Source organism: Gopherus flavomarginatus, chromosome 6, assembly GCF_025201925.1.
Source record: "Gopherus flavomarginatus isolate rGopFla2 chromosome 6, rGopFla2.mat.asm, whole genome shotgun sequence".
NCBI classification, from domain to species: Eukaryota; Metazoa; Chordata; order Testudines; family Testudinidae; genus Gopherus; species Gopherus flavomarginatus.
The window spans coordinates 40,610,599-40,635,380 of record NC_066622.1 but is presented as its reverse complement, the minus strand read 5'-3'; the positions used below and the strand labels follow the sequence as shown (position 1 = coordinate 40,635,380).

At 45.7% G+C, this 24,782-nt stretch overlaps 1 long non-coding RNA gene across 1 annotated transcript in view; it reads left to right on the top strand.

The window, feature by feature from the left end:
- Positions 1–663: 663 nt before the first annotated feature.
- LOC127053368 (uncharacterized) overlaps positions 664–24,782 on the top strand; it is a 48,340-nt gene continuing 24,221 nt past the window's right edge. The window contains exon 1 of the long non-coding RNA XR_007775008.1: positions 664–766. This is a non-coding gene — a long non-coding RNA (uncharacterized LOC127053368). The remainder of the gene's footprint in view (positions 767–24,782) is intronic.

The following is a 24,782-nucleotide window of genomic DNA, read 5'->3' as shown; positions in this document are numbered from 1 at the left end:
TTTCAGTACTGTGGTTTGCTCGTTACCCAATAAAGAGGACATCCGTTTCCTCCAAGCTGCATTTGATAACTGTGGAGACTTACAAACAATATTCCATTTAGTGTTCTGTTTTATAAAAATGAGCTTTCCCCCCACCCAATAGCTATATCTGTGTTTGGTTTTGACAGCTAATCTTAGTAAATCTGCCAATATAAGTGAAAGAAAGTACTGTAGATATGCTGTTGTAGCTTCATGACTGCAAAGGGAGGTTTTGCAGACATTCCATTTACAAAGTGGATCTATTTGTCCTTCTGGAGTACTGCTACCAGACTTCTCCCCAGACCATCAGCTCACATTTATTATTTCTGTTGAGTATCTTTTTTTGGCAGGAGCTATGCCAACCCATTCTTCAGACTGTAATATTCACAGTGACAGGAAGTATGTCACTCATGTTCTGTTAATTACTTCTTGTGGCATTTAAAACTAACATAACACTATAGTCTGAGTTTCCTGAAATTAATTGCCGTAATGAGACTAATATGTTTTGGCAGTGGTTACAGAGAACTACAATACCAGGCACCAGGGATATTTGTCAAACACTCACATCAAATACGCTATTTATGGTCACAGTACATAAGTATCAAGTATCAGAGGGGTAGCCATGTTAGTCTGGATCTGTAAAAGCAGCAAAGAGTCCTGTGGCACCGTATAGACTAACAGACATATTGGAGCATGAGCTTTCGTGGGTGAATACCCACTTCGTCATCTCTTTGCTGCTAGTACACAGGTATGTTCCTTTTAATATAAAATTATAAAGTGAATAGAAAAGCTGTGCTCCAACCCAGAAGCTGTTGTGGTCACTATTACTCCAGGAGCTTCTGACATTGTGACAAGCCCTCAGAGTTTTGGGGTTGATTACTGACATCTTCCTCAGTGTAGGGGAAGACACTATCTGCCACTGCAAAGATTTCTAGGGATGTGATGTTTGTACACCATTCATTAACCTTAATAACACACCACCACATCCATGGGCAGAAGCATCAAGCTGGCCCAAGAAAAACTGTTGAAGTGAATTTTGGTGAGCTTGCCCTCTAAAAGCAGCCTGAGTTATGGCTACTTTATACTCTCGTAGGAAAGTTGTAAGGCATGTTTCTTAAGCATGGGAGAGTGACAAACCGGACTCAGTACCTCATGGGTCCCGCGTTTGTGTAGAATGGCAATTAAAGGGGTGAAACGGATATGATGCTCTAATATAATCGACTCGTTGTTTGTATATTGTAGTCCTAATCCTCTGGCATTGTGTGCTTCTGGGAGGATGAGTATTCTCCTTTCTGGTGATGGTCCACGTTACATAAACGACCTCTCACCAAACCAGGAGGTCCTCCATAAAACTTGAAAACAGATAATCAAAATGGTTCAAGCTAGATTGTCTGTTATGAATAACAATAGATGGCAAGACTGGAAAATATGTATGGTTGTAACTCATGCCTGAGACTCTACAGCAGAGGTGGGCAAACTATGGCCTGCGGGCCACATCTGGCCCATGGGACCCTTCTGCCCGGCCCCTAAGCTCCCAGCCTGGGAGGCTAGCCCCTGGCCCCACCCCTACAGCCTCAGCTCACTCAGCTGCTGGCACAATGCTCTGGGTGGTGGGGCTGTGAGCTTCTGGGGCAGCACAGCTGCAGAGCCCAACCTGATCTGGTGCTCTGCGCTGCGCGGTGGCGACAGTGTGACTGGCTCCAGCCACGTGGTGCAGCTGTAGTGCCGCCAGCCACCGGTGCTCCAGGCAGCATGGTAAGGGGGCAGGGAGCGGAGGGGTGGGATAGGGGACAGGGTTGTGCATAGGGGTTGGGGCAGTCAGAGATAGGGGAACAGTGAGGTCCCGGGGAGGCAGTCAGGAATGAGGTGGGGTTGGATGAGGTGGTGGGGGGAGTCAGGGGCAGGGGTTCCGGGGGTGGTCAGAGAAGGGGTGGTTGAATGGGGCAGGGGTCCCGGGGGGGCAGTCAGGAATGAGAGGGGGGATGGGGTGGCGGGGGGCAATCGGGGGTAGGGATTACGGGGGCAGGGAGAAGAGATGGTTGGATGGGGCAAGGTTCCTGGGGGTGCAGTCAGGAATGAGAGGGGGGGTTGGATGGACCAGCGGGGGGCAGTCAGGGGCAGGAGTTCCTGGGGCAGTCAGGGGACAGGGAGCTGGGGGGATGGGTGGGGCAGGATTCCCGGGGGGGCAAATAGAGGGTGGGGTCCAGGCCACGACCCCCTCCCCCTAACCGGCCCTCCATACAATTTCCGAAACCCAATGCAGCCCTGTCACGGAGTCCCCGGGCGATGCTCTGGAACTGCTCCCCACAAAGCCAGGCAGGACTTTGGGGAGCCTCCTCTCCCTTGGAGCAGACTGTCTTCAGGGCAAGTAGCTCACATGGCTTCACCTTCCTGGGTCTGACCTTGGAGCATTCAGCATATGCCTTTCCGTGCGCTTCCCACAGTGAGTCCGCCCAGGCAGGGTCCTGGGGAAGCCAGAGGGTCCTGCACCCCCTCTTCGCAGTCAGACGTGACTCTTAGCCAGCCAGCAAAACAGAGGTTTATTAGGTGACAGGAACATGGTCTAAAATAGAGCTTGTAGGTATAGAGAACGGGACCCCTCAGCCCGATCCATTCTGGGGCCCAGCTAGCCAGACAATCCCATCTGCTCTCATTTCCCATCCCCAGACAGCTCCAAACTGAAACCCCCTCCAGCCCCTCCTTTCTGGCCTGTGTCTCTTTCCCAGGCCAGGAGGTCACCTGATCTCTTTGTTCATCTTTAGCCATCCCCTTGCAGCGGGGAAGCGCCCCAGACATTTGTTGCCAGGAGACAGAGTATCAGCCATTTATGCATGCTGGAGACTTAAGAAGTGCATGGGGAAACCGAGGCACCCACACAATATTCAGAGGAAACATTAAGAACAGTTCCACTTCATCACAGGCCCTCAGGCCAAAAAGTTTGCCTGCCCCTGCTTTACAGCCTATGTAAGCGTGAGAGAACAGCAGACATCAGCAAAAAGCTTCAAGCAAATTACAATTCTGTCTGCCTATTCCTGGGCAGATGATAAAACTTTCGGGCTTTTCCACACCTTTTGCAGTATTTATTGGTGGGGAATATGTAATGCATGACTGTTACAGAAAATCCCCTCTGCAGACTGGCTTCAGTTTATTTATACAGAATAAAATAAGGGCATCTGTTCTACGTGTAACAAATGTAATATACCGACTCCATTATAAGAGAAATGCAAGGATTGACTATGGAGTTCCCAGCCAGCAAAACAGACAAAACACGATTTGAAACAGCACTTCCTCTCCCACCATTTAATCACCCTCACAATTTAAATGCTGAGTGGAAAAATTCTGAGCTTTGAAGCATGCACCAAAGTAATCAGATTCAGGCTATTTCAGAGCATTTGCTAGTGAGTTGGTCTAAGAGCAAGATACACTGGGATTTCTGGTGGTGTCTCTATTTTCAGATACAATTTTATAGGAGCACAGGAGAATTCTTACAATTCTAGACTACTCTGAACTAAAGTATTTCCAGTAGTTGCTACTAATCAATCACTCATAAGGAACTGAGACCGGCACTGAACTGAGTTCTTCACTCGGTGTGTTTTATTAGTTAATTGGCTCTGGAAACTGCATGGGGCTTCTAAGGTAATATGCTGGCGAGTCAGTAGGTTGGTTTTAAAGATGTCAAAACTTTAAAGCACTCCAGCCCAGACACCACTTTACTCCTAGTTCTACTGGAAAATCAGGGACTGATAATAGTCTCTGAACTACTCAGTTTGTTTTCACTCCAGAACTATCAGTGGAAGAGAAGTACTGGTGGATCATGGACAAAATTGCAAAATGTAACTGCATAAAGCACAGAACGGGTACCCTTGAGCATATGGTTTGCTCACTAAATGAAAAAAATGTCAATAATTGAACTGAAGTCATACGCTAGGATGAAAAGGCACATATAGTTTATGGCTACCTAAACAGAAGTAGAAGGACTGATCACCGCAGAGCCATTAAAATAAACTTGATAACTAGAGAATAAGCTTCAACAAGAAAAAAATCAGAATGTTGAGATTTCTTAGTGCTAGAAACTGTTGAGAGAACACTACAAATGGCTTAGGTATGGTCAGTGCAGAGCCTTCCAAGAAATATCATCTGTAAATGCAGAGCCAGAGGCTAGGCTGGACTCCCTGCAACTGTGGGCTAGGAGCAGCTGATGCTTCTTGGTCCCCTTTTAAGCCACTTATCAGACAGGGGAAAGGAAAGATGGACCAAGAGTGTTCCCACTGGAGGATGTGGCCTTTCTACAGGGGATGACAGGGTCATGGTAGGAGGTAAGGCAGTGGGAAAGAAATGATCCCAGCTGCCAGTGGTGTACCTGGAAGGAGGAAGTGGCCATGTGATGTGTTGCCATCCTAAGATGGTGGCATGACTCCCAAGATTCCCGCTGCACCAAGAGAAGGGCGTGGGGCTGTGTGTCTGGGCTCCAGGGCTAAGAGAGATGTGGCAGCAGAGGGGAAAAAGAGTAGCTAGAAGAGGCAAACCTGATCTCTGGGCTAGAAGAGTGGGCCCTGGGGGCTTTGTCAAAGGCAAAAAGCAGGGAACAGTAAGAGGCCCAGCCAAGGGTTCTGTATGTGGGTGGCGGGGGGTAGGAGGGACTGCTGCTGGGTTACACTTTAATCAGATTGCTTTGCTAATAAGGAGCCTGTCCTCCTCCCCTTTGTTTCTTGGGCATGATCACTGGACCCCTTGAGGAGAAGGATCCTCAGCAACTGCCAGCAGGAGCCAGGTATCACTGTCCCAGTGTCTGCCTCTGGGAGTTTTTTTAGGCATCTTTTGGAAGTCAGATACACTGAAACCCCTCACCAAGAAATCCACAGAGTAAGGTGACTAATAGCTCAAAGGGTGTTGGTAACTCCTCTCAAAGACAGCCATTGGGAATTCCAGTCCTAGAGAAGTTTCTGTATAGTTTTGGGAGCTTTTCTTCTCCTCAGTCTCCTCTCTCAGCCAGTGAAGTTACTGATCTCTCCATCTTCTCGAGAGAGCACCCACTGAGTGTGGTGAGCTTGCAAGCACTGTATATACAGGTGATGACATTTTTAATAAGGGTCAGTGTACTGTGTCCATCTGCTGGTCAGGAGGAACCATACCCAAACATTTGGAACAGCGCAGAGCTGGGGTTCTCAGTTCTATCACCCTTCCTCCCTTTCTGTATGACAAGATGGGAGAGGAGGTTGATTGTAAAATGGGGTGACAGTATGTAATATATTGGGAACAACTGACATAAAGAATCAAAGAGAGAGAAAGAGCACTTAATTTGTATTATATTCCAAATGTCCGTAAAGGCATGCATGCCTGTGGAAGAGTTTGGCAGAACTAACAGAAGAATGGATTCATTAAGTTATTTCCAATGAGAATGGGACTTAATTTTAGAATGGATTTGATTTTTTTAATTTCTTTTTTGGAAGTTGGAGAGAAAAGATTGAAGAAATTATTTGGAAAATTTTCTCACCTTTCCCAGCCAGCTCTATTTCTGTCTTTGCAGCATTCTGAGCTGATAGTAAAGTAATAAAAAGAAGGCACTTCCAACTGAATTCCAAACAACATATCTGGCAATATGGTTGTGTGGCTGGAGCATTAACTGTTGCTATTGTTTGATTCTGCATCTCAACAGATACTATGGTCTTGCTTATTGAATTAAAGTTTGATCCACAGCCAGCATTCAAGAAAATACTAAAACTTCCTGGAAACTGAGAGTTTCAATCTTGCAGTTTAATAACTAAAGGAGCTAGGATCTATAGTTTAAACAATGTAATGGTGCAATGACAATGGAACTGTGATGCTATAAAGTTAGATTGCATTGTCATTGCCTTTTAAGGTCCGTTATTTTTTTGGTGAATGTGTGACCATGACCTCTTCATGTTTATGTTGATAAAAGAAAACCCAGAGTAGCAGTACTCTTGATATGAGTCTTTCCCCTAGAATTCTTCAAGTATATCCAGATTTCATTTAAAATGTACTTAAAGACCACTACCCTGGACAAGTGAGCAGTTAGCAGTTGTGTCTCAGGATTCCCTAAAGAATTCTGAAGGGATACTACCTCCATTTCAAGTATTTTATTCACTACATCAAAGTTCCCTGGTCCTGGGTATGTCACCTAAAATAGTGTTTGACCATCGCTTTTGTTCTAGGAGAGAAAAAAGTTAATTTGGTTCCTAAAAGAATAAGAAAAGCCAGATCAATGTTGGACATCATATAGGTAAGGAGGAATAAAGGACCAAAAAGGAATTAGGTGCCAACTCCTATTGACTTTTAGTCCCAGTTAGGCACCTAAATCCATTTGTGTCTTTGCAAATTTTCCTCTAAATGACTACGTTGGGTGAGAATGATTCAAAATAGATACTGTGACAGAGTCAGGCCAGATGGCTACAGGAGAGTGATAGAAGGCAGATATATTAGCTCCAGGTTAAGTAGGTGCCCCTTTCCCTGGGTAAGGTAACAAGGAAGGTTCCAGAACAATCAGAAGCTACTAGAATCAATTAATGCAGGCTAATCAGGGCACCTGGGTTTAAAAAGGAGCTCACTTCAGTTTGTGGTGCACGTGTGAGGAGCTGGGAACAAGAGGCGTAAGGAGCTGAGAGTGAGAGGGTGTGCTGCTGGAGGATTGAGGAGTACAAGCGTTATCAGACACCAGGAGGAAGGTCCTGTGGTGAGGATAAAGAAGGTGTTTGGAGGAGGCCATAGGGAAGTAGCCCAGGGAGGTGTGGCAGTCATGCAGCTGTTACAGGAGGCACTATAGACTGCTGCAATCCACAGGGCCCTAGGCTGGAACCCGGAGTAGAAGGCAGGCCCGGGTTCCCCCCAAACCTCCCAACTCCTGATCAGACACAGGAGGAGTTGACCCAGACTGTGGGTTCCACCAGACAGGAAGATCTCTGAGGAAAGCAAATCCACCAATAAGCGTAGGACCCACCAAGGTAGAGGAGGAACTTTGTCACAATACATATTACATGAACACTATTGGTGTCACTAAAAAGGGAAAAACTACTATTGTTAGATGGCTAACATAATGAACAAAACACACATTTTTAGTCTGGATGAGTTATTTGAAACTAAGAAAAGCAAAAAACCAAATGGAGAACCAATGTGTCCGAGACTGATCAGATAGCTTGTTACTCTGTAGCAGCCATCTTTAACTCACTAACAGGATTGGCTCTAAGCAGCATTTTCAAGGTACAGTTTGTAAAGAGATAGGAATCCTAATGTTTCTTTGTTTTGCTATATCATTTTTCAAAAATGGGGGGGCAGGGGCATGTACCAGCAGTAGGGTGACCAGATGTCCTGATTTTACAGGGACATTCCCGATATTTGAGGCTTTGTCTTCTATGGGTGCCTATTACCTCCCCCACCCCGTCCCGATTTTTCACATTTGCTCTCTGGTCACCCTAACCAGCAGGGAGAATGCATTAATTCTACACAGCCACAAGGGGGATAGGTGTCTTCCATTAACCAAATTTGTTCTTAAAGCATAAGCAGCAGTATTCAAAACTGTGTAGACAACCAAGGGAAGAGTTGCTGGACCTATTAGCAATTCTCTCGTTTCTAGAAGCAGAAGTCAGTAGCAGAAAAGGCACAGTATGTTCTTTAGCCCTGCACTTTTATCTTCTGGAATAAATCATTACTATTAAGACAGAACACACAAGTGGTAGCTTAACTGAACAAGCAGAAAGACATCAGAAAGCTCTTCTCTGCTTAGTCAGTGAGGTTTGTGTCATGAGCAGAGCTACAGCTAATAGTGATAAAAGCAATTCACCTAGAAAAACAAGGCAGTTCAAACTGATCATCTTGGAGGTCAGCTAAGCTAATTGGCACATTAGGCATACAGAATGATATTCAGCCTTATGCTGAGGGCCAATCCAAACTAATTGACTATTTACAAACTATTCAAGTTCTCAGAAACAAGAAACCCTTAAGGAAAACAAACTAGGTGATGGAATTGAGAAGCAGCGACTGAGGATACTGAAGCAATCCAGGTTGAAGAATGTTTTAAAAATCATGGCAGATGGCATTGTTTGACCTCAGAATGTAGGCCAATATAAATCTGTTGGAGGTTATAGTTCTTACTATATGCTTAGAGTTTTGAATTTTATCTACCCAATTGACATCCGAAACTGCACAAACATAACTGAAACATTATAAATCCAATCCAAGCGCGCAGTACTTCGGCCCATTTGTTTAAGCTTTCTTAACAGAATAAAAATGAATTTCACTCCCCAAGTGCAGTGTTGGTTTTCTTCTGATTGCCACTTTATTGGCTGCTAAAATGAATCATGGTCCAGTAGGTAAAATATCTTGTCATAGTATGTACTGAGAGCTGGCAGATTTTCAGGCTACTCTGCATCTGTTTGGATCAGAGAATGGAGATTCACAGTAATTGTTAGACATAAAAACATTTATTTCCATCCTTGCATTTAAGATTGTTCTGTTCCTTCACTGATTTTATTAGCTTCTGAGTTTTTTTTTTCTTTTTGGCAGCTTTGAATATTAAAAAATTAGCTTAAATTCCAATTTAAGGGATTTTTGTGTTTTGAAACCATGCCAACTACCAAAGTAGACAATGATGTACATTTCAACATTTTTCATGATTCTTGTATTATAGCCAGCTAAAATATGGTTGCAGAGAAAGTGTAATAGTAGTCTGACTGAACAAATTTTTTTTCACGTCTCTAGGAATAGTAGTTATCTCTCCTTAAGGTAAAAGGCATGAATTTGTTCATCTTGAGGATTAAAAAAAAATCAAATAAATATGCTACTTTCTTCCTTAATTACATTGGAAGTGAAATATTAGCATCGTTATTATCCTGCGGGTAACATGATAGGTTAGTATGTGCTATGAGGTGTGATTTCTAAAGCACTGCACACTGCTGGGTCTACGTGGGCCAATTAATATGCAGCATGTTAGTGTGCTTTAGAAATCACTCTCCTGTAGTCCACATTACCCCACTATGTAGAGCAGCCCTTAGTTCTTCTTCGAGTGCTTGCTCATATCCATTCCAGTTAGGTGTGTGCGCGCGCCGCGTGCACGTTCGTCGGAAGATTTTTACCCTAGCAAGATTCGGTGGGTCGGCTGGGCACCCCCTGGAGTGGCGCCGCTATGGCGCCGGATATATATCCCTGCCGACCCAGCCACCCTTCAGTTCCTTCTTACCGCCTGTGTCGGTCGTTGGAACAGTGGAGCGCGGCTTAGCTGACCTCCACTTCCCTAGCTACTCGTAGTTCTCGTGTATACAGTTATAATCCTTTTATATATATATTTGTATAGTTATATGTTTTTTCTTTGCTAACATAGTTAGTTTAGTAATAGTTAGCGGGGTTCAGGAAGTAGCCCCTTCCCCGCACCCGGTGCCGGAGCCTATGCACGGCTCACCGGGTTTTAAAATGAGCTCCGCCTGCCGGAAGCCGATGCCGAGGGAGATCCACACGACTCCTGTTTGAAGTGCCTCGGGGAATCACACTTGACAGCTAAGTGCCCCATTTGCAAGGCTTTTAAGCCAAGAACAAAAAGGAGCGGGAATTTCACTTACCCCTCCACCTTTGGCACCGAGCGATGATCAAGCGGCTGGCAGAAGCGCCTCCTCGGCACCGGACCCCGACGGTACTGCCAAGGCCTTTCGGCACCGGCCGTCGCCGGCATCGAAGTCGACTCGGCACCGCTCCCTCCCTCCGAGGTCAAGAAAGCCTACAATTCCTGCTGGTGCCTGACGGCTCCCCGGCACGCGCCGTGGTTGAGCCCCTGCTCCTACTGCTTCCGTGCCACCTGCATCACAGCCAGAGAGCTCGTCTAAGTCGGATCGCCCGGCACCGACACCTGCTGAGGCACCGATGACGTCTGCATCGTCGATTCCAGTCCCACAGGGCCATTGAATCCAGTGCCTGACAGCTCCCCGGCACGCGCCGTGGTAGAGCTTACTGCTCCCGCTGCTTCTGTGCCAACTGCATCACAGCCAGAGAGCTCATCTAAGTCGGATCGCGCGGCACCGACACCTGCTGAGGCACCGACGAAGTCGGCACCGTCGATTCCAGTCCCACAAGGGCCGTCGAATCCGGTGCCTGACGGCTCCCCGGCACACACCGTGGTTGAGCTTACTGCTCCTGCTGCTTCCGTGCCAACTGCACCACAGCCAGAGAGCTCATCTAAGTCGGATCGCTCGGCACCGACACCTCCCGAGGCTCTGACAACCTCGGTACCGTCGATCCCGGTCCCACGAGGGCCGTCAAATCCGGTGCCTGACAGCTCCCCAGTATCCACTGTGGTTGAGCCTGCTGTTCCCTCCACGCCGGAGACATTACCAACGGCGAGGGATCTCATTGCCATGACAGAGTCGATGCTGCCTGACCCCGGCACCGCTGGTGTGGGTAATACAGTCTCTTCATATGACCGTCCTCTGTCGGCACAGCAGAGTGGCACCGTTCATGATCACGGTCCCGCAGACGCTCCAGGTCCCGTCGGCACACCCGACACCACTTGCAGTCCCGGTGCTGTTTTCCTCCTCGGTACTGGTCTCACTCGCCACACCGGTCGGTCTCCCGTTCGCCGACCTGCTACTATCGGCACCGTTCCGACTCCCGGCACCACGACAGGTTCCGCGACTCCCGTAGCCTCTCCCCGAGCCTTGAGATCTCAGTCGACCTCCCAGCACCGTTCTGGTTGCAGGTCTGGATCTCGTTCCAGGTACCGGTACGCCTCCCGGTGCCGGTCCCCGGTGCTGAGTTGGGCAAGGTCCGATAGAGTCAGAGACTCTGCCCATGCCTTTTTTAGTACCTCCATGGCCATCCAGACACGCTTCCGTGTCATCCCACGTGCGCAGCTCTTATGCTCAGGACCACGATTCTGATACGTCCCCTGACAACCTGAGGTGGAGGAGGTCCCGGAGGTAGAGGACCCGGTATGGTGCCCTCTAAGGGGTACGACTACTCGTCTGTCCGCTCTCCTCTCTGCTCACTAGTCGTTCAGTCCGTTAAGGAGAGCGATTGGTATGGCCAGCGGGCGCCAGCCCCGAAACCGAAGGAGGCTCGGCGAATGAACCTACTTGGCCGCCAGGTGTACTCTGCAGAGGCCCTGCAGCTCTGGGTAGCAAAGCAACAAGCCTTGCTTAGCTGCTATAATTATAGCACCTGGGTGACGGTAGTTTAGTTTATGGAGTTTCTCCCTCAAAACTCCCGCCAAGAGTTCACTGCCGTCTTGGAGGACGGGGGAAAAAGGTACCCAGAGCATCCCTCCAGGCCTTGTTGGACGCAGCAGACTCAGCAGCCAGGACTCTGGCCTTTGGTGTTGCCATGAGGTGCATCTCATGGCTTCAGGTTTCAAACCTCCGGCCGGACCTGCAGTATGCCATTCAGGACTTACCCTTTATTGGTAAAGGCCTCTTCGCTGCAAAGACAGCCCCAGGCTGCGAAGCCTGATGGACAATAGGGTCCTAATGCGCTCTCTCAGCATGCATATGCCAGCGACCAAACGCAGGCCTTTCTGTCCCCAGCTGCCATACTCTGTGCCTAGCCAGAGACAGGACTTTGGCAAACGGCGAGGCCAAGGTGGTCACAGACAAATGTCAGGACCCCTAAAGAGCCAAGGTCAAGGTCCCTCGCAATTACCACTGGGACCAAAGATGAACCTTCCAAGGTGTGCCTGAGGGCGGTGTACCAGTCACAGGCCAGGATCCCAATCCCGCTTTCTCCTGGCGTGGCCCCAGTTAATTTCAGATCGCTGGGTCCTGTGCACGGTGGAGCATGGGTACCACCTCTAATTTGTTCTAACCCTGTCCCCCTTCAGGGACCTCTCTCATGAGCAATTCCTCGTACAAGAGGTGCAGACGCCGACGGACGAAAGGGGCAAGGGGGTTTACTCCCGTTATGCCCTAGTCCCCCACTCGAACGGAGGTCTCAGACCTTCCTAGTCCTGCGCGGACTCAACCAGTTTAGGATAAGGTTGAAGTTCCGCATGGTATCCCTGGGAACCATTATCCCATCCTTGCCTCCTGGGGACTGCTATGCTGCCCTCGATATGAAGGACGCGTACTTTCACATCGCCATCTTCCCTCCGCACAGGAGATACCTCCGCTTTTTAGCCAACCGTCAGTACTTCTGGTTTACGGTCTTGCTGTTTGGCCTTTCTAAAGCCCCACAGATATTGTCCAAGTGTATGGCCATAGTCGCCGCCTACCTTAGCTGATGTCGGATATGCGTTTTTCCATATCTGGACAATTCGCTTATCCGAGGAGACTCCGAGACACAAACCACTCAGCACGTGGGCATCGTCACGGTCTTATTCACAGGTCTAGGCCTGATGATTACTATAGAGCAATCCACTCTGGTTCCCACGCAGAGGTTGGACTTCCTAGGGGCTATCCTGGTCTCCGACCTAACCGGAGCCTGCTTACCATAGCCGCGGTTTTAGGCAATGGCAACAATCATCCGAGGTCTGCAGACTTTCCCAATGACCTCGGCTCGCACTTGTCTCAGTCTCCTGGGTCCATGGCTGCCCGCAAGTTTGTAACCAAACATGCCAAGTTCCGCCTCCGTCCTCTCCAAGTCCGGCTCCCCTCGGCATACCGCCCAGACAGGGAACCAATGGTCATGGTAGTCACCGTTCCCTCGAGCACCTTAGGCTCCCTAGAGTGGTGGCTAACTCCCTCCCTGGTATGGGCAGGGATGCGGTTCCATCCGCCCCAGCCCTCACTGCTCCTGACGACGGACGCGTCATCTCTCTGCTCGAGTGCTCATGGTCACCTCCGAGCTTAAGGCCTTTGGTCTTCTTGGGAGCTGGCATTCCACATCAATGCCCCAAAAATGAGAGCAGTCCGTCTGGCGTGCCAGGGGTTCCAGCAGCAGCTGCAAGGCCGTGGTATCTCGGTGTTTACAGCCAACACAACGGCCATGTGCTTCATAAATAACCAGGGAGGGACATGGTCCTCCCCCTTTTTGTCAGGAGGCCATCCATCTCTGGGACTTTTGCATGGCCCACTCGATGGAGCTGGTGATGTCCTTTCTCCCAGGCGTTCGGAACGCCTTGGCGCTTTGACTCAGCAGGTCTTTCCTGTCTTACGAGTGGTCACTCTGCCCCATGTGAGGCGTTCTGTTTTCCAGAAGTGGAGATTTTTCCTCACATATCCTGTTCGCTCACCGCGAGAGCAGAAAATGCCAGATGTTCTGCTCCTTCTAAGGTCTCTCAGGATCGATCTCGGACGCATTCCTGATGCCGTGGAAAGGCCAACTCCTTTATGCCTTCCCACTGTTCCCACTGGTTCATTAGGTCCTGCTCAAACTCCACAGGGGCAAAGCGCACATCATTATGATCACTCCAGCGTGGTCCAGGCAGCACGGATACACCGCGTTGCTTGACCTGTCAATAACCAACCCAATTACCCTGCCACTCCACCCAGACCTCATCACTCAGGGCCACGGCAGGCTTCATCACCCGGACCTGCAGTCTCTTCACCTCACGGTGTGGCTGTTGCGTGACTAAACCGGGGTGCCAGGAAGCCTTCCACCTGGTCAAAGTACCTGGCCGAGTGGAAGCGTTTCTTCTACAGGGGCGAAACGCTTGATCTTACTCCTACTGAGGTCTCGATCCCCTTTATTTGGCCTACCTCTGGCCTTCAACAGCAGGACCTAGCGGTGTCATCGCTGAGGGTACACTTGGCAGCCATCTCTACCTTCCACCCAGGCTAAGGTGGTCGTTCCGTGTTCTCACACTCTATGGGTTCGAGGTCCCTCAAGGGTTTGGAGCGCTTACACCCTCAAGTACGCCGCCCAGCCCCAACCTGGGACCTCAACCTAGTTTTAACCAGACTTATGTCTCCCCCATTCGAGCCGTTAGCGACCTGCTCTCTGCATACCTGTCTTGGAAGACAGCTTTCCTCGTAGCCGTTACATCGGCCAGACGAGTCTCCGAGCTCAGAGCTCTTACAGTGGTTCCGCCGTACACTAGTTTTCACAAAGACAAGGTGCAGTTACGACCGCACCCGGCTTTCCTCCCTAAGGTGGTTTCGGCCTTTCATGTTACCCACACTCAACGCAATGGGCGCAACAATTGCACTCCCTGGATGTCTGTAGAGCGCTCGCATTTATATTGCGCGGACAGAACCATTTCGTAAAATGCCCCAACTCTGTCACGGTAGCAGACCAAAGGAAAGGCTTACCTGTTTTCCTCTCAGAGAATCTCATCTTGGGTGATGGCGTACACCCGCACTTGTTATGATTTGGCTCATATTTCCCCAAGCCACATCATCGTGCATTTTACCAGGGCTCAGGCTTCATCTGCCGCCTTGCTAGCTCGTGTACCTACCCACGAGATCTGTCGCGCAGCTCCATGGTCCTCGGTCCATACCTTTGCTTCGCAGTATGCCCTGGTTCAACAGTCAAGAGATGCTGTAGCCTCTGGCTCAGCAGTTTTCATTCTGCCACATTTCACTCCGACCCCACCGCCTACATAAGGCTTGGGAATCACCTAACTGGAATGGATATGAGCAAGCACTCGAAGAAGAAAAGACGGTTACTCACCTTTGTAACTGTTGTTCTTCGAGATGTGTTGCTCATATCCATTCCAAACCCACCCTCCTTCCCCCTCTGTCGGAGTAGCCGGCAAGAAGGAACTGAAGGGTGGCTGGGTCGGCAGGGATATATATCCGGCGCCATAGCGGCGCCACTCCAGGGGGTGCCCAGCCGACCCACCGAGTGTTGCTAGGGTAAAAATCTTCCGACGAACGTGCACGCGGCGTGCGCGCACACCTAACTGGAATGGATATGAGCAACACATCTCGAAGAACAACAGTTACAAAGGTGAGTAACTGTCTTTTTCTCACACCCTATTTCAGGATTAATTTTAATGTCTACCTTGTTATATTTTAGCATTGAATGTCATGCACGTGAATTCACAATATATCTAATACATCATCTGGACCTGCCAACCTTATGAGAAGAGTCATGGTACATAATGACTAATCAAAGTCCTTCTCTTATTTCACTTGGCAATGGGGATGGGCCATTGGCAGCAGAGCAGTCCACAGACATATGGAGGGGAAGATGTAGGACCAGGGAAAGCTGGTGGGTGTTGGAGGAAGAACAAAGAAGAGGTGGTCAAGGGAGAGCTACTCAATTGCTCCTCAGTGCATAAAGGCCCCAATATTGCAAACTGGATCCATGTGAGTGGAAACTATTGCCAATGTGAAGCCCCAGTAGCAGGAGCAGGGTCTATGTCAGCATAAAATCATTACAGCCATGCTTTCAGCTCTAGTACCCTGCTAGATTCTTTCCAGGTAGCTGAATAAACATTTGCTCAACAATTATAGAGCCATTCCTGATCATTTAAAACAGGCTAGAATTCTGCATTGACAGACAATCACTTCACATTATTTTATCACAACCTTTTTAACCATGGATGAAAATCAGTCTTTAGTATTTCATGTCACTGTTTATTTTAAACTTTATTTTTAGCTTTCAAAGTGGTAGCCATGTTCGTCTGTATCAGCAAAAAGAATGAGGAATACTTGTGGCACCTTAGAGACTAACCAATGTATTTGGGCATAAGCTTTCATGGGCTACAGCCCACTTCATTGGATACATGCAGTGGAAAATACAAGTACTCCTCATTCTTTTTATTTTTAGCTGTATTATTCTTCTGAGGGGTTGGCTGAAACCTCATTGAAGCTGAGTGTAACAGTTGTTCTTCATTCAGGATAAACATAAATGCTCCTTTTGGGGGAGTAAGGTAGCTGAAACAATACTGCCCAAACCACAGGCCATCTATGAGGCCAATCAGGAGTCTGAACAATGTGGGAGGAGGGGTTTCAAGTATGTGAATACAAATACAGGGGGCAGGGTATTATTTGAGGGAGCTGTGCATGAGAGAGAGAAGCAGCAGAAGGACCACAGAAGCAGACAAAGAAGGCAAGAGAAAGCTCCAAAGAAGAACTGGTAGCATAACTTTGAGGAAAAAGCTAAGAGAGTGCATTTAAGAAAAGTGTTGGCTGGAAAGAGGCGTGAAACTTTCTCCTGTCTGACTCCCACAGTGTTTGGAGAAACAGGACTTTATGTACATTATTTGTACATATATATAAACAGGCATGCATCAGAGACATACCTTCATCATCAATTTCTCTTCCTATTGGAAACAACCTGCAAGACCCTGAATTTTGGCTAACTGTTCAAGTCAAAAGGGGAGCACTGATGTCAACTGTGGCATTCCACTTCCAGGAGAGTTGTTGAGCCAGTATCCTTGGCTGAAAGGAGTTAAAATGAAATCTAAATCAAGAGGTGGAACCCTCAGAAAAGGAATTCAAATATCTTCTGAAGGTGTCCCGGAAAGGCCCTAGAAATGCCTGCAGGTGAAGATGAAATCTTTGTTGGGGAAGCAACTACAAAGTGTCTGGACAGACCGAGAAGCCGAGGTGCAACACTTCCAGTCTGGAGGGCAAGACGTATCAATGAGATGGCCAACAACTTAGTGCCATGTTCCAGAAGGTTTTCCACAATATAGGGTAGGCCAGGAAAGCTTTGGTGAACTTGGACCTTGCTAACAGAAATGAGCTATTGGAAGGTCTTAAAGTACTGAGAAATCATGCTGTGAAGGAAATCAAAGGGACAAAAACCAAAGTGGAAATCTGCTGTCTGGATGAGATATTGAGCCAGCCAGAGGATGTGCAGTAAGACCAGACATTTGCTCCATCTGTAACTCTGGGGGCAGATTATTCCAGCTTAAATAATCAAACAACCCCACTATTTGTGAAGGAAAACTCTCTGAAAGGCTTATTTGACTCAGATGAATAGCTGGGAGGATGAACAGGACTGGGGTTTCTAGCACCCAACTTGAGTGGGCCTAGCTGTGACAGTGCTGCAGACGGACATATTCACACCTGGTACAAGCCTTGACATGCAGTTTAGAGCTAGCCATCAATCTGAGCTGGCCACTGCCTAACTAGAAGGAGAGGGAAAGAGACTCCACCCGAAGTGGTAGAGGGCCTGCAAAGACACGTATTCCTGGCATATCCAGATACCAGTGAGGACTTCCAGGATAAACTGGCAATGGACTGCTTTATTGATGCTCAGCTGGACTTGGATTTACAAACCAAGATTAGCAAAAGGAGGCCAAAGACACTCCAAGAGGCTGTGCACTTTGACATGGAACTTAAATCTACTCTTGTCACATTTCACCAGAGGAGGAAGCAGCCATTCGTGAAGAAGATGGAAGTACTTTTGTGTCTAATACATGTGATGGAAAAGAGGATTCTAATCTGGTTCACGACATTTTAGAATGAATAAGAAAAGTGCTAAATTCAGTTAATAAAACAAGATAAATTGTCTGTAATGCAAAAATTAAGGGAGGCAGTTCTTTTAAATGCTGGTACCATGAAAAAAAAGGACACAAAGGGATTTATCAATAAAAGGAGGACAGGACAGAACATCACAAGTGTCTAATGAAAGTTCATCACCCAGTTTGGGAAATAGAGGGACGCCAAGCTGAAGGGGCAAAGTTTGGAGGATCAGCCCCACTGATTTTGTTTAAATTTGGGCAATTAAGCAACAGTAACGTGAGTTTGGCTATTGAGTGAGTGATAAGATCTATGAAATGCATAGGAATAATGGACAGTAGCTCAAACACAAGGTGTTAGACCAGACATGCCAAAAATGCTAGGGAATAGGGGATCCAAAATTAAACCACCTAATTGGTCTCAAATTCAGATAGTGACTGCAGAACATACCTGCTCCAAAATTGGGTTTGAAAATTGGACCTCTGGAATTCAAGCATGAAGTCTGGATAGCTGAAATAATGGAAAGCTAATAGGTTTGGATTTCATTATTGCTTATAACTGTGTAATAAATTACAGGAATGCTGTCCTACAAATTCAGTCTGTGGAAATTCCCTTTAAAGATGTGGCCCATGTGAAACACATGGTTTGTATGCAAACAGTTTGCAGTAAACAAGATATTCTGCCTCCAGGGGCAGAAATTATAACAGCTATATTGTATGGTAGCTTTTCAGCAAAGAAAAGTTAAGAAGTTGTTGAAACCTGCCTTGAGATCCAGGATATCAAGGGAATTTTAGCTGCGAAAGTCCTTGTGGATTTGAAGCAGGAACCATGGTGTGGTGTTGTTTCTCCCCCCCCAAATATGGGACAGAGCAAATAGTAAAAAACAGAATCATGGTTCAAAAATATGAACCAGTGGATCTAGTTAAATACTGGTAGAGAAAAAAAAGCTACAAGAGGTAATGCTGTGAAGGTGAATTCCCAGAGTTTCTATAGGACATGTTCTGGCACAGTGCTGTAAATTTAACTGAACAACAGGAGAATGGTTTAAGCAACTTCCTGGTTAGGAATCAGCAGTTGTTCTCCTAATCCAACAAAGTATAGTGTACTGACTGCATTGGCCCAGCACAAGCTTGATACTAAAGGAAACTGGCCCATTAAACAGCCACCTCAGCTTTTACTTGTCGCTAAGAGGGAAGAGGCATTACTGGCCATTGCGGAAATGTATCAGGAAGGCATAATTGAGCCTTCAGTGAGGCCTCACCCATAGTCCTGGTTAAGAAAAATCATGTCAATACCAGAATCTGGGTGGACTACAGAAAACTAAATGAAGTCACAAGGATTATTATCCATTATCATGCTTGATTCTGTACGGAGGTTCAAACTGGTTTACTACACTGAGTCTTGAAAGTGGGTACCAGCAAGTGAAAGTGGACCCAAGGAAAAGACTGCTTTCCCCGCAGAACAAGGCATTCAATTTCAAGTGATGGCTTTCAGCTTCTGCAATGCACCTGTCACATTTTGAGAGGCTAATGGAGAGGGTATTGCATGGCTTCCCATCCTTCGCTTGTGTGTTATACCTAGATAATGTCTTGGTACATACTAAAACCCGTGGACAGGAACTGATGCTTTCACAAATGGTCTGTGATAAGCTTAAGGCTGCCACTCTGAAAATTGAACCCAGAGAAATTAGTTGTTTATGAAGAGATAATTTACCTTGGACACACAATCAGTGAGGGTGGAATTTTCAAAGACAAAAAGAAAATTGACACTTTGAAGAACTGCCCAGGTACTCTCAGATGTGCAGCATTTTGTAGTGGTCCGCTCCTATTACAGATGGTTTATTTGTGGGTTTGCCACTACTGCAAAACCATTGTATAGGTTGGATGAGAAACAGAAACCATTTCAGTGATCAGCAGAATGTGATGTAGCAAGACTCATGACTGCTCCTGTCTTAGCCTGTGTTTCAAAACACCTTTATGTTAGAGACAGATTCTAACACTTATGGTTTGATGGAAGTATTGATATGAACATACAGGACTTAAGATGGTAGTTCATTACAGCAAAAGTCTATGTTCTTTGGAGAGAGATCATTATTCCTCACTTGAAATACTTCTGGCAGTGGTTAAATCTATAGAACGTTGTCACCTATATTTGTTTGGGGGAGAGTTTGTGGTCAGGACAGACCTTTCATTCCTGCAATGGTTCTTTAGATTCAGAAATCCTGAGGAGCAACTTACCAAGTGGTTGGAAAAACAGCAGTGCTATTTCACGATTTTTCAGAGGCTGGGCACAGGCATGGTATAGTTTATAGTAATGCTTGTTGAGAGGCTAACTGTAAACCTGCTCTAAGCAGGACAGCAAGGAGCTGGTTGCTGAGGGGAATGAGGGTACTCAGGAAAAACTGGCTATCTCCTCTCTTCCCACAACTCGCATCAGTGCAAATGTTCTTGGTTTATCCCAATGAATGTGGGATGGCATGAATGGAGTTCAGAGCAGCTAAAAGCTTGCCAAAGAGAGGATCCTCCTATCAGAATAGTGTGTGACTGGAATATCATTTGGCAAATGCAGCGACCCTTTAGTATGTAGTATCGTCACTGAATACCACAGCAAAAGCTTTCTGCTTACAGTTGGAAAACTTGGAATTTAAGGATGAAATATTGTATAGAGATTGTGGAAAAACCAAAGAGTGATGAGGTGATGGGTACAGGTATCAGCTGGTTATACCACATACATTGAGAAAAGGAAGTTCAGAGTTACATCACTATCTTAAAGCTGCTGGACATTTTGGAGTTGCAAAAACCTTAGCCAAGATAAGGGAGAATTTCTATGGGGTAAAATGCAGGCAGGATATAGAAAACTGATGCAGGAAATGTGATGTTTGTATTGCAAAGCAGGATCCCTGTAAGACAGGGAAAGCCCATAGGCAGCAGTATGTCTGGAGGCATAAATGAAACACATTGCTGCTTAATATGCTTGGGCCTTTATCTGAGATGGAGTTTAGCAATGAATATTTGTTGGTAGCTAAAAACTACTTTAAGAAATGGCCTGAAGTTCACCCAAAATAGAATTAAGAGACTGCGACAATAGCAGAGGTTCTAGTTAATGAATTCGTCACCAGATCAGAAGTCTCATGTGAGATCAGATACCTTGATACATGTATAACTGACTCCCAATCCTAGGAGAAAGAACGGTCTGATCCCTAAGCTGGATAAACCTTGATAGGAACCATATACAGTATTGACCTGAATAAATGAAGTGGTGTACAGAATACAATTGTGTCCCAGGACTGAACCTAGAGTTATCCATAAGGAGCAGCTGAAAAGGTACTGGGGGACAGGGTTTCAGCATGGCTGTCCCAAGAACCTGAGGATTTAGCTGTAGAAAAATGGGGCCGGAAGGTCTGTGACAAAGAGGAGTTCTTCATTAGAACAAAATGGGCAGGGTCTTTTGCAGCCAGCAGATTTTGCAGAATCAAAATGTATTCTCCAGAGACTCATTGAAAGAGGCCCTTCTTGGGTGGCTGAAAGGAAATAAGGCAGGGAGAGGAGAACTTCAAGGAGATTTTGATGGAAGCAAAATGAATGTGAAAATGTCCTGACAGAAAAACACTATATAAATAGTTAAGGCTTGTATCATTTGTGATTGTAAGTTATTTTTCTTTCTGTTTGGGATGGATCATAGAGGGTGTTACCATTCTGGACTATATTGAGATGATGGGTGGAGTTGAGGTGTGTGTGGGGGGGAGGTGTGTTCACACAGTGCTGAATGCAAATGCAGGGGACAGGGTATTATTTGAGGGAGCTGTGCATGAGAGAGAGAAGGAGCAGAAGGACCACAGAAGCAGGGAGAGTGAGTAGTGACACACACACACACACACACACACACACACACACACACACACACACACACACACACACACACACACACACACACACACACACACACACACACACACACACACACAGAGGGAGTGGGGGAGAAGGGGGCAGAAACACTAGAGAAGCAGACAGAGGAGACAGCAAGGAAGTCCCAGAGAAATAAGCATAGATGACCCTTAGGAAAAAGCTGAGAGTTTTTGGGGAGAGTGCTCACTGGAAAAATGCTTGGAACTGTGAGTAAAGAAACTGTGTCCTGCTGAATGATTCCTCCTGCATTTAGGGAAGCAGGACATTATGTCTGTTCCTTGTTAACAAACACGAAATTGCATCAGAGAAATACTCAACTCATTCCTCAATATCTTCTCCTAACAGAACCAACCCACAAAACTCTGAACTTTACTAACCATTCAGGTTAAAAGGGATAACAACATTAACTTTCTCAATCTGATCACATCTTTCACATGTATATTTTTCCCCTATGCACTAACATTGAAGAAAATTGCATGAAGGTTTAAGATAGGAAGCAAAGATGAGGCGAGCTTATTACTTTATAGTTTTTATTCTTAAAGCTTGATGTGCTATACCATTTTTTAAATTTTAGAAATAAAGGGATTAGATCTAGCAGCTTCATAATAAAAAAATTCATGAGATAAATGCAGCTATTTCAGTGCTTGGATTAGCCACATAGTGTCACCCTAGACCATCACAAAGTCTAATGAAAGGTATCTTGTCTAATCTTTGAATAGTTATATTAAAAATACTGTTGGAAGAGGATTTCCCACTTCCTAATCAAGTAATGAGCTCCATCAAGGAAGCTGTTTCATACTACGTCAAGCACAGGGAGCCAGGATGCAGTCCTCATTCAAATTCTCATCGGAGCGGTCTGATTTAGAATGTGTGCCATATCTGGGTCTCTGTGTAATCACTTTCAGCATCATGGAATTTTATTCGTTCATTTCTGTTCCTCTTAGAGAACTTGGGTCCTACATTTGCATTTTTGAGCTGCTGACACTGACATGTTATATAACTTCAGAGCATTTTTTTGACATCTGGCTTGGTGTGCAGATTTTGCAAATTTCTGAAAGATACGTTTGAGTTTTGAAGGCATGTATGGTACATTTCTTCAGCAGCAGCTGCTGCAGCAGATACTATTTTTAGTGAACACAAATGTACCTTAGAGATAGCCCAAGCCAGAAGATGAAATGTGCCTCCTCTTGCACTTCAACTTTTTGAGGGTGTTCTGAGAAGAAAGGTAGTGCATTCCCAAGTTTAAACCTCTGTTCTAGGGTTTTGCTTTTAGGTCAGATCCCATAATGGAAGGGGTCTATTTTCTAGATCTTTGATTATAACTCAGTTTCCTTAGAAGGCCAAAGTTTTTGGTGTAGCACTTTTTTTCTTTTAAAGAACTACTTTGCCAAATCGATTTTTTCTGAACACACTCATTTTTTAATTAAAACACCGGCTAAATAACTGCCTAGCTGTTTCACTGTGGCAGTAACTGCAACCCCACTTCTATTTAAGTTGTTTATGCCCATATATGGCCAACATAATAATTGGGGACGCAAATGGGAGAGGTTACAGCAGCACACCTAACTGGGGGGATAGATCTGCCTTTTGTTTCAAAGGTTCTCATTGTGATTGGCTCCCTATCTGTGCCTGGTGACCCAGATCAGAGGCTGCCATGACTGCTGCCTGGCAATGAGGCTGTGTCTTTTTTTGTTTTTTTCCTTTCAGAGTCACACCTCATCACACTTAGCCCTGGCTTGGCCATCTCACAATTCAATATTATAGTATCTCCTACATTTGGAAATGACAGGAAGTGTAGTGTTCAGTGGCCCAACTCTGCACATAGAGAGCACATTATGCTTGTGTTCGGTGGCTACCAGTTAAATAATATGCAAAATCTCAAGTGTTGTCTTTGACCATCTCTCCCTGCCTGTCCCACTGCTACAGTTGCAATCATTTGAAGCACTCGGACTAGCACAAGGAAGACATGCAGTAAATTTGAAATCAGACTTTGGCCAATAAGGACATTTGGCCATTCACAGTAATGAAGGTAGAATGTTCTTAGAGATGAGAAGGGTCTAGAACAGAGAGTCATCTAGTCCGTTTTTTTGCCAAAGCAGGATTGTTTCCTATTGTACATTTACAAGGAAGAGTTCTAGTCTAGTATTTAAATTGTTCCAAGTGGCAGGGGTTACACTGCTTCCCTTGGGAATTTTTTTCCGCAGCATAATTCATCTCTTTGCTTTCCTTAAGCTCTGCCTTCAATTCTCCTCTCTTAATTTCATCCTATTTTTCCTCTGTATATTCCCTTGTGCAAATCTTTTTCACCTCTGCTGAAAACATGTCCCTAAATAACTTTTCACAGAAGACATTACTGGTGCCAAGACAACCTCACAAATTTCTTTCAAATAATTCCTCATTCTTTTCATACCTTCCTATTAAGCACGATGAGAGCCTTGTTTAACTTTTCCCTCTACCGACACATCATAAAGGAATGCACAGCACTGGCACAAACCTTTTGGGTCCAGGTCTCTCTCTCTCTGTTACATGGCTGTAAATCTGTTCCATGCAGTGGAGTACTGCACACATACAGAGGAGCTCAGAATATAGCAAGTTATACTCACATTTTAGCAGTATGATACATTTATTAAACCACTAGGTGCCACCCAGCGGTAAATCTGTCTGTATAATAGTTGGAAAATATTCATTATTTAAAGGATTACTAGGGTTTTTTCCCCTAGATCATTTATTTAGATCATTTATTTATTTTATTTATTTAGCACTGTAACAAAAAATGTTTGGTCCCCCCCGAGATTGCTTTAATGTTTGATCCCAGTTTTACCTAGGAAGATTGTAATTTTCTTTGTAACCCAATACTAGCTGATTTTATTATTGGCTTTCTGTATAGAATAGTAGTAGCTGAGTTAATCACTAGTTCATACCGAAGTAGTTTATTCCTAGTTACTCTATTATCCATGTTTTCCTTGTTTGCTGGATGGTTGATAAATCACTGGCATTGGGATTTGATTTTTGCGTTGGTGACATTTATATGTCTCTCACAATATGTTATCAGATCAGAGACTTTATTTAAAGGTCAAAGAAAATGCTTTTCAGTGTGAATTAACTCGTAGCAAACACAATTTAAATCAAGATATCATAGAATCACAGGACTGGAAAGGACCTCGAGAGGTCTTCCCTATCCAGTCCCCTGCACTCATGGCAGGACTAAGTATTTTCTAGACCATCCCTAACAGGTGTTTGTTTAACCTGCTCTTAAACATCTCCAATGACAAAGATTCCACAACCTCCTTAGGCAATTTAGTCCAGTGCTTAACCTTGCTGCAATTTAAGCCCATATCATCTTGTCCTATCCTCAGAGGTTAAAAAGAACAATTTTTCTCCCTCCTCCTGTAATAACCTTTTATGTACTTGAAAACTGCTATCATGTCCCCCTCTCAGTCTTCTCTTCTCCAGACTAAACAAATCCATTTTTTTCAATCTAGACTTTTAATAATTTTTGTTACTTTTCTCTGGACTGGCTCCAATTTGTCCACATCTTTCCTGAAATGAGGTGCCCAGAACTGGACATAAT